General features: G+C 44.6%; 1 pseudogene; it reads left to right on the forward strand.

Moving 5' to 3' along the window:
* Positions 1-5,531: 5,531 nt before the first annotated feature.
* LOC135567021 (alpha-N-acetylgalactosaminide alpha-2,6-sialyltransferase 2-like) lies at positions 5,532-7,526 on the forward strand (annotated as a pseudogene).
* The last annotated feature ends 3,719 nt before the right edge of the window (positions 7,527-11,245 follow it).

Below are 11,245 nucleotides of genomic sequence, written 5' to 3' on the forward strand. Positions count from 1 at the left end.
TTGACTGGGCTGAGCGGGAACTGTACTTCCACAGTGGTAGGGAGGCGAGCAGGCCAGAGGTGGATGAACGCAGTGCCCTTGTTTGGGTGTAGGGCCTGATCAGAGCCTGGAGGTACTGAGGTGCCGTTCCCCTCACAGCTCCGTAGGCAAGCACCATGGTCTTGTAGCGGATGCGAGCTTCAACTGGAAGCCAGTGGAGAGAGCGGAGGAGCGGGGTGACGTGAGAGAACTTGGGAAGGTTGAACACCAGACGGGCTGCGGCGTTCTGGATGAGTTGTAGGGGTTTAATGGCACAGGCAGGGAGCCCAGCCAACAGCGAGTTGCAGTAATCCAGACGGGAGATGACAAGTGCCTGGATTAGGACCTGCGCCGCTTCCTGTGTGAGGCAGGGTCGTACTCTGCGGATGTTGTAGAGCATGAACCTACAGGAACGGGCCACCGCCTTGATGTTAGTTGAGAACGACAGGGTGTTGTCCAGGATCACGCCAAGGTTCTTAGCGCTCTGGGAGGAGGACACAGTGGAGTTGTCAACCGTGATGGCGAGATCATGGAACGGGCAGTCCTTCCCCGGGAGGAAGAGCAGCTCCGTCTTGCCGAGGTTCAGCTTGAGGTGGTGATCCGTCATTCACACTGATATGTCTGCCAGACATGCAGAGATGCGATTCACCACCTGGTCATCAGAAGGGGGAAAGGAGAATATTAATTGTGTGTTGTCTGCATAGCAATGATAGGAGAGACCATGTGAGGTTATGACAGAGCCAAGTGACTTGGTGTATAGCGAGAATAGGAGAGGGCCTAGAACAGAGCCCTGGGGACACCAGTGGTGAGAGCACGTGGTGAGGAGACGGATTCTCGCCACGCCACCTGGTAGGAGCGACCTGTCAGGTAAGACGCAATCCAGCGTGGGCGCGCCGGAGATGCCCAACTCGGAGAGGGTGGAGAGGAGGATCTGATGGTTCACAGTATCGAAGGCAGCCGATAGGTCTAGAAGGATGAGAGCAGAGGAGAGAGAGTTAGCTTTAGCAGTGCGGAGCGCCTCCGTGATACAGAGAAGAGCAGTCTCAGTTGAATGACTAGTCTTGAAACCTGACTGATTTGGATCAAGAAGGTCATTCTGAGAGAGATAGCGGGAGAGCTGTCCAAGGGCACGTTCAAGGGTTTTGGAGAGAAAAGAAAAAGAAGGGATACTGGTCTGTAGTTGTTGACATCGGAGGGATCGAGTGTAGGTTTTTTCAGAAGGGTGCAACTCTCGCTCTCTTGAAGACGGAAGGGACGTAGCCAGCGGTCAGGGATGAGTTGATGAGCGAGGTGAGGTAAGGGAGAAGGTCTCGGAAATGGTCTGGAGAAGAGAGGAGGGGATAGGGTCAAGCGGGCAGGTTGTTGGGCGCCGGCCGTCACAAGACGCGAGATTTCATCTGGAGAGAGGGGAGAAAGAGGTCAGAGCACAGGGTAGGGCAGTGTGAGCAGAACCAGCGGTGTCGTTTGACTTAGCAAACGAGGATCGGATGTCGTCGACCTTCTTTTCAAAATGGTTGACGAAGTCATCTGCAGAGAGGGAGGAGGGGGGGAGGGGGAGGAGGATTCAGGAGGGAGGAGAAGGTGGCAAAGAGCTTCCTAGGGTTAGAGGCAGATGCTTGGAATTTAGAGTGGTAGAAAGTGGCTTTAGCAGCAGCGACAGAAGAGGAAAATGTAGAGAGGAGGGAGTGAAAGGATGCCAGGTCCGCAGGGAGGCGAGTTTCCTCCATTTCCTTCGGCTGCCCGGAGCCCTGTTCTGTGAGCGCAATGAGTCGTCGAGCCACGGAGCGGGAGGGGAGGACCGAGCCGGCCTGGAGGATAGGGGACATAGAGAGTCAAAGGATGCAGAAAGGGAGGAGAGGAGGGTTGAGGAGGCAGAATCAGGAGATAGGTTGGAGAAGGTTTGAGCAGAGGGAAGAGATGATAGGATGGAAGAGGAGAGAGTAGCGGGGAGAGAGAGCGAAGGTTGGGACGGCGCGATACCATCCAGTAGAGGCAGTGTGGGAAGTGTTGGATGAGAGCGAGAGGGAAAAGGATACAAGGTAGTGGTCGGAGACTTGGAGGGGAGTTGCAATGAGGTTAGTGGAAGAACAGCATCTAGTAAAGATGAGGTTGAGCGTATTGCCTGCCTTGTGAGTAGGGGAAGGTGAGAGGGAGAGGTCAAAAGAGGAGAGGAGTGGAAAGAAGGAGGCAGAGAGGAATGAGTCAAAGGTAGACGTGGGGAGGTTAAAGTCGCCAGAACTGTGAGAGGTGAGCCGTCCTCAGGAAAGGAGCTTATCAAGGCATCAAGCTCATTGATGAACTCTCCGAGGAACCTGGAGGCGATAAATGATAAGGATGTTAAGCTTGAAAGGGCTGGTAACTGTGACAGCATGGAATTCAAAGGAGGCGATAGACAGATGGGTAAGGGGAGAAAGAGAGAATGACCACTTGGGAGAGATGAGGATCCGGTGCCACCACCCCGCTGACCAGAAGCTCTCGGGGTGTGCGAGAACACGTGGGCGGACGAAGAGAGAGCAGTAGGAGTAGCAGTGTTATCTGTGGTGATCCATGTTTCCGTCAGTGCCAAGAAGTCGAGGGACTGGAGGGAGGCATAGGCTGAGATGAACTCTGCCTTGTTGGCCGCAGATCGGCAGTTCCAGAGGCTACCGGAGACCTGGAACTCCACGTGGGTCGTGCGCGCTGGGACCACCAGATTAGGGTGGCCGCGGCCACGCGGTGTGGAGCGTTTGTATGGTCTGTGCAGAGAGGAGAGAACAGGGATAGACAGACACATAGTTGACAGGCTACAGAAGAGGCTACGCTAATGCAAAGGAGATTGAATGACAAGTGGACTACACGTCTCGAATGTTCAGAAAGTTGAGCTACGTAGCAAGAATCTTATTGACTAAAATGATTAAAAATGATACAGTACTGCTGAAGTAGGCTAGCTGGCAGTGGCTGCGTTGTTGACTTTGTAGGCTAGCTGGCAGTGGCTGCGTTGTTGATTAGGGGCTAGCTGGCTAGCTAGCAGTGTTGATTACGTTACGTTGCGTTAAAAGAACGACAATAGCTGGCTAGGTAACCTAGAAAATCGCTCTAGACTACACAATTATCTTTGATACAGAGACGGCTATGTAGCTAGCTATGTAGCTAGCTACGATCAAACAAATCAAACCGTTGTACTGTAATGAAATGAAATGAAAATGTGATACTACCTGTGGAGCGAGGCGGAATGCGACCGGGTTGTTGAGTTCTAATCGGTAGACGTTGGCTAGCTGTTGGCTAGCTAGCAGTGTCTCCTACGTTAAGGACGACAAATAGCTGGCTAGCTAACCTCGGTAAATTAAGATAATCACTCTAAAAGCTACACACTCTAAACTACACAATTATCTTGGATATGAAGACAGCAAAGACAACTATGTAGCTAGCTAACACTACACTAATCAAGTCGTTCAGTTGAGGGTAATAGTTTCTACAGTGCTGCTATTCTTATTGACTAAAATGATTAAAAATGATACAGTACTGCTGAAGTAGGCTAGCTGGCAGTGGCTGCGTTGTTGACTTTGTAGGCTAGCTGGCAGTGGCTGCGTTGTTGATTCAGGGGCTAGCTGGCTAGCTAGCAGTGTTGATTACGTTACGTTGCGTTAAAAGAACGACAATAGCTGGCTAGGTAACCTAGAAAATCGCTCTAGACTACACAATTATCTACACAATTATCTTTGATACAGAGACGGCTATGTAGCTAGCTATGTAGACGGTGGGCGTTAGCTAGCTGGCTAGCTGCTGGGCAGATACGTTAGGACGACGAAATACGATAATTACGCAATTATCTTTGATACAAAGACGGCTATGTAGCTAGCTAAGAAGAAATTGCTAAGATTAGACAAATCAAACCGTTGTACTATAATGAAATGTAATGAAATGTAATGAAAAGTTATACTACCTGCAGACCGAAGTGCAGACCGAAGTGCGGATGCGACTGCTCACTCCAACCCGACTGCATGTAATCCATGCAAATCAACTACCTGTATCTTCATCCCTGTAATCCATCAACCCTGACAGTTCTATGACCTGTTGCATTCAACTGAGACATTGACACACTCAACCTACTGCGACTGTAGTTTTCTTGTGTCTTATTGTGGAATGGTTCGATTTTGGCAGATGAGATTACATTTATCAAATTGATGCATTTTTTGGGGAGTTTGTAATAATCCGTTTCCCATTCATAAGACTCTACCTTCATGTTAGTTGCTGAAAGTTGAAACTCAAATGCTTTACTAAATGAGAGATTGTTTGAGGTTCCAGTGTTGCTGGTGTCTTCACATGTATGCTTGCCATTTTGTCAAGATCTGAATTTGTGGTTAATGGTAAAGCTACTGACTAGGTGTCACGCCCTGACCTTAGAGATCCTTTATTCTCTATTTTGGTTAGGTCGGGGGTGTGACTACGGTGGGCATTCTAGTTTATTTATCTCTAGGTTGGCTTGGTATGGTTCCCAATCAGAGGCAGCTGTCTATCGTTGTCTCTGATTGGGGATCATATTTAGGCAGCCTTTTCCCACTGTTTGGTATGGGATCTTGTTTTTGTATTATAGCCTTTTGCACTACAAAGCTGCACGTTTGTTTTGTTACGTTACTCTTTATTTGTTTTGTTGCTGGTTCACATTAATAAATATGATGAACTCCTTCCACGCTGCACCTTGGTCCAATCCTTCCAACTACAAATGATACACTAGGCTAATGTGTCTAACATATTTGTGCTCTATATCCCACAACTGACCTAATTTTTATTCCTGTTCAGACATGTCCTAAATTAACCAAATACTGTCTACATTACAGTTTAGACATTGTGCTCTGGTTTTTAAACTGTGCAAGTGTCACGCCCTGACCTTAGTTATCTCTGTTTTCGTTATTATTTTGGTCAGGTCAGGGTGTGACGAGGGTGGGTATGCTTGTTTTGTCTTGTCTAGGGTTTTGTATATCTAGGGGTTTTATAAGTCGAGGTAAGGTATGGTGGCCTGAATTGGCATAAAATATCTAAAATCTAAATTAAACCAAGCATCTGCCAAAGATTTAAATAAATATATACCCTGAGGTTAAAATAGTAGAATACATCTTTGCCACCTTCTCCTCCCTCCTGAATTTTCCTCCTCCCCTATTTTTATTTATCCTCCCCCTCCTCCCTCTCTGCAGATGACTTAAACTGGGGATTATTAGGTCAACCATTTTGAAAAGAAGGTCGACTTTTAATGACATCCGTTTAACGAAACGGCACCTTACACAGGGCAGTATCAAATCAGACTGATGGTAAATGATTTATTCCAGGGTCAATGGGGCAATAGAAAGGCCAAAACCTAGGAAGCACTTTGAGGAAAGAGGACGCCCTCCACCACCTCACTTCCAGCAGGGCACAAAGACATCTTTCTATGGGTTCACCACAAACACTATGAAGAACTTTTTCCCTCATGGCATTCTTACAGCAAAACTTGCTTTAAAGATGGCAGAAATTCACCAAGGGTCCCAGGCTTAGGGGACATGTGTGGGTATGAAGTACACAGTAGGCGAGGAATTTGTGGGACAAAGGCCCATCCTGACTTTAGACAAACCATGATTGGTCTGATGTGCTTCTGTCCCCAAACTCGTTGTTGTGCATTTTCTCTGTTGTCTTCCTTCCAGTCAAGACACAGAGTTTTGATCAAGGAGAGCTTTGGGACAACACCACAGCAACGATTGTGGACATGCCTAACACTACACAGTTGATTCAAATGATCAAAGCTTGATAATTAGTTTATTATTTGAATCAGCTGTGAAGTGCTAGGGCATAAACACACAAACAATGCACCCCGTTACCCAATTGGGGTCAAGAGGACCAAGTTTGGGAAACCCTGGGCTACAGTATGTTGAATCCGGTCCATTTTAAAGTGTTAGGAATTTGTCATACTCTGAGTGGTTGTTTATGCAACTATTCCTTAAAGCTTTGACTATTCCCTATCTGCAGAGAGTCCGATATATCTTCATTCCGTTTTCCAACTGATGGTAAAATGAACAGGGACTATGTGATGATGTCAGCTGAAGCTATCCAGGGTTTCTCACAGGACTGAATTCTGTGGACCTCCGGTCATGACAAGGGGGGGACTGGTGAGTTGATAATTAGTCATTATTTAAAGAGGGTCACATATGTCAAGAGGACCAAGTTTGGGGAAACCCCGGGGCACATTAAGAAGAGTTATAACTATTCCTTAGTACATTTTGAACAGCATGATACAATGGTGTATTTGAAGTACTGTGAGGGGGCAAAAAAGCGCAATGATCTTGCGCTTATGCTGGTGAATAGGCTTCTCAGCTGTAATTCAATTTATTACCACAAGATGGTGCTGTTGTATTTCTATGAATGTGGTGCGGTGTGCAATGGATAGAATCTTGTGAGTGGTGGTAGGGCTTAACGCATACAATTCACTTGATGATACTCATCTTTTTGTAAGCTCCCTTGCTATTGATATACTTTTTGACGTTCTTAATGGGACGTTTTTTCACCCCTTACTATATTTATCCCCTTAAACAGGTCCTCTCGATACTTTGGATTTAAAGCACCAGTTAAGCACTTTAAAATGCTTCATCCAGATTTTATTACATATGTAACGCAGGTAAGAGGGGACTCGTATTGCCAGGTTAAATTGAGACTTTTAGATCTGTTTATTGTCTGCTTTTTGACACTATTGACTGTTATTGGCTGTCAATGCTGCACAGGTTTCTGAAGTCTCCCCTGAAGTACAGTCAGCTCTACATGCCCAGCACTGGTACTCTGATGCTTCTGACCGCCCTGCACATGTGCGACCAGGTCAGGTCACATCACCACACGCTTTGCCCTTGGTCATCTATTGGTCACTGTTTAACCAACCAAGTGTCTAAGACATTACTTGGCCAGTATGGAAGTGATTTATTGGAAACCATGACAACCTCTGTTTATAGTCCTGGTATAGACCCCATATACTGTTATTCCATATTGATTGTGTCAGATGTAATTCATTAACATAATCCTACAGAAACAGTAAATGTGGATTATAGTTAATGAACTTTTTTAGGGGTTGATATGTTTTTTTTTGTAAGGAAAATCAAGTCTGAAAATGTAAAAGTGAAAATTACAAACTTCAGAAGCCTTTTTAAATCTCAAACACAAAAGTATTTAATTTCCTGCTTTTCAGGAAAGTTCTACTGCAACAGGGTGATCAAATTAAGATCCTACATCTGTATTGAAGGCTAGATGGTGCTATACTGAAAACAATGCATGCAAATATTTACACAGCTGAGGACTGAGAATGGATATTCATGCATGATGAACAAATCACATACCTTCCTGCAGGTGTCTGCCTATGGTTTCATCACAAAAACTTTGCAGACTTCTCTGACCACTACTGTGATGCTGCCCTGTGCTTCTATGCCAATCACGACATGCAGATGGAGAGCTGGCTGTGGAAGGTACTGCATGCACGAAAAGTAATGTCACTGTACAAGAGGACAAAAGTAAAATGATGGACACTCAATTGTATTTTTCATGAAAAGCCTTCCTGAAATGAACTCCTATGTTTGCCATGGAGGTAGTCCCTCTGAAGGAGTGGCTGCTGAGTTGTGTAGCGTCCTTTGTCATTAGTCTCACAGCAACATTAAAGGCCTTTGACGGTAAAGCCAAGCTCAGGTGTTCCAAGCGCTCTGTTTGTGGGATCAGGCCTTCTTTGATCATTTGAACAACCCTTATCTTCTCTGTGAAGGCAGGTGCAGGGAGCCGAGACTATAGTCTCTTGGTCATTCCTCTTTCACATTTTCCTGCAATGCCTATTCTCATTAGAAACTGTCAGGTTTGACTGGGACTCACAATGAAAGCATTCACATTATGAAGCCAGCAGTCCATTCATGCCAACCTTTTGTAAATGAGCTTTGACTTGCAGCCTCTTTGCCCAGTGCCTATCCAAGGATAGGTTACTCCAAGCCACAATAAAGACAAAGTGACACATTCTTGTGTCAAGCTTTGATCTGCTGAGCTATTGTTACATACATACATGGATCTCCAGTGTCTGTTATGAATGAAATCCTGATAATAGACTAGTGAATGCTGCTAGATTATGTAATTCACTGTAAAGGCAAGATAATGACCACTTGTAACAAATTGTACACATTTTTGGGGAAAGCTGTGTTATGGCAATTTTCTGCAACTGACAGCTGTGTAAAATGTTATGGGATGGCATCTTATGTGCAATTGTTATATTCTATCAGCAAATCTTTAATTTTACTACAAACCTAATTAAAGCTAGAGTCCTTAATTGAAACAATAGCAAAGCGATCAGCGGCCTCTATTTTGGTAAAAGCTGAGGGATGGGCCAGGAGAAACGTAACCAAATTGTAACTCAAATTCATAGAGCTATGGATGCAAGGACTGACCAGCCATGATATCAACATTATAGTTGTAACCATGTTTTGAGGCTATACAGTTTGTTTAAATACATTTACATTGTTTACAAACACATTTTTGGTTCTGATTGGGTACAACAGTTGAACTAAGCTCATAGGCATTTGTCATCTTCAATAATCAATTCGTATATATTAAAAATGTATGTACAACTAGGGATTCTGGCTTTAAAATGTAGTGTAGTGCATGTTATGTATTTATTTATATTATTTATTATTATTTACGTCATATCATTTCAAGTCGCACTGGCGCGAGTCGGGTCGCACAGCTCGTTCTTTTTGGAAGCGGAGGAGGGGAAAGCGGGGACAGAGGACCGTGGGAGGGACGAACACATTCTGGATTGGATCTGACGGAGCAAGTGACAATGTAGCGGAGTCTGGCTTTCGCGTCGGAGTTGGAAAATATTGCATCAAATTATCCAAACTTTAATGTATTTTTATATTTCACATATATTTGTGATGAGTAGGTTATGTGTTTACTGGACATAAGAGGAGTACTAAGATTCGCTTTTTGTGGGAGACTTAACTCAAAATTACTTTCCTTGAGTTATTGGAAGGCTACGATTACTTTTGCTTGGACCTTGGAAGGCTCTCTGAAAACTGCCACCTTGACATGTATTCCCGTTTTCTAACATGCAACAACAACACTGTATAAGGTAAGACAAATGTGAATTCAATCGTTATAATTATGGATAAGACAGGAATGGCCCCTACCGACAGGCTCGGGAAACTAGTGTTGCTAGTTAAGAAGTTCAGTCCGAAGGTCGCTAGCACACTACTTAGCTTTGCTAGCTAGCTAGCCATGTTATTTTAGTGAACGAAGCAACCGCGAGATTGAAAAGTAGATGCTAGCCAAAGTGATAGGCTTGCTACATATGGAGTAAAAGCTACTAGCTAATGGTATTTTTCATTTCATAATAACCCAGTCCAGTTCAAGTTGCATTGCACGTTTGCGCCATGCTTTGTAATGTGTCTTATTTATGGATAGTTATTACTCAATTATAAAAGTATCTTACAGTTGGATGAACAATAAATAACTAGGTATATTTCTAAAAACACATTATTGGCAATAAATGATCCATAATCTAAAACCTACATCATGGTGTAGTTCTCCATTGGGACCAGTGAATAAAGTTGCACCCCATCACCAGCTACACACTCCAACCTCTCAAACACACATTCATATTGTGTGACCCCTTGAAGCATGAAAAGACTGGCTAATGGCCTTGGTGGGGGAAGAGGAGGATATGATCACTGTTATTGGGAATGACAGCTTTGCTTACGCCCTGTGCACCTCTTTGGGTGTGTGGTGTACTGAGACTGCCAGGTTATGTAATGTAGCAAGTTATGTTCACACAAAAGAACAGTGCAGACTGCAGACCTGTGCTGTGCAGACACCATCTCATTAGTGGGATCCTGCTGTGCACACTGTGAACTTTCTCAAAACGGTGTATGTTTACATAGCAACACTTTGCTGTACATGAATTTCCTGGCCAGGCTTATCTGAACTGGGTAGAGGAGGAGACGATGAATATGACGAGTAGCCTCTCTAGCCCAGTTAGCCACCATTCATGTTTCTATTAGACAGCTCTGCAAACGTTATGTCAATATGTTTGTTATACTCACCAAATATGGAGTTTCACTGAGCAACTATCCTCATTTACTGCCTTCACACCCGGTATGTACTTCCAAAAAAGGTTGAAATAAATGTTTTATCAATGATATTTTGGGATACTGTACTCCTGCTGTATCAGCTGACCTGTGCATGGCAGTAATGAGGAGAAGGGTACAATTGGCCTGCAATTCAGGGCGTTCCTGCATGTGGGTATTCCTGCATCTGCAGGAACCCCTCTTTATACTTCTATTGGTATATTTTTAAGTTAGGACAGGCAGGAGGCGGGGGCGCTCCAGTACAGTAAGTGGGGTTAATGCACAATAATGTTGGATGCCAGCCGCCAATAAACTCACAGAAGAAGGTGCGGCAACAGTAGCTAGCTAGCCATACACCGGTAGATGGTGTCCTTCGCCCCTGGCAACAAAACAAAGGAGATGATCGTGGACTTCAGGAAACAGCAGAGGGAGCACCCCCCTATCCACATCGAAGGGACAGCAGCGGAGAAGGTGGAAAGTTTTAAGTTCCTCAGCATACACATCACAGACAAACTGAAATGGTCCACTCACAGACAGTGTGGTGAAGAAGGCGCAACAGTGCTTCTTCAACCTCAGGAGGCTGAAGATATTTGGCTTGTCACCAAAAACCAAACTGTTGCATATACCTTGACTCTGCGTGCAATGAACGCAAGAGAAATGACACAATTTCACCTGGTTAATATTGCCTGCTAGCTAAACTGGATTAGTAGTTATAACTAGTGATTATGATTGATTGTTTTTTTATAAGATAAGTTTAATGCCTAGCTAGCAATTTACCTTGGCTTCTACTGCATTCGCGTAACAGGCAGGCTACTCGTGGAGTGCAATGGTTAGAGCGTTGGACTAATTAACTGTGCGATTGCAAGATTGAAACCCCTGAGCTGACAAGGTGAAAATCTGTCGTTTTGCCCCTGAACAAGGCAGTTAACCCACAGTTCCTAGGAAGTCATTGAAAATAAGAATGTGTTCTTAACTGACTTGCCTAGTTAAATAAAAGTTATACATTTAAATGTTTTATTGAAAAATAAATAATAATAATCGGAAATCGCAGCCTGCAAAGTCTGCCGATTTCTGGTTGTTCTCGAAAACTTGGCATCGGCCCTAGTTGATCGGCCATTCCGATTAATCGGTCAGCCTCT

Source organism: Oncorhynchus nerka, unplaced genomic scaffold (genome assembly GCF_034236695.1).
Source record: "Oncorhynchus nerka isolate Pitt River unplaced genomic scaffold, Oner_Uvic_2.0 unplaced_scaffold_2728, whole genome shotgun sequence".
Classification (NCBI taxonomy): Eukaryota; Metazoa; Chordata; class Actinopteri; order Salmoniformes; family Salmonidae; genus Oncorhynchus; species Oncorhynchus nerka.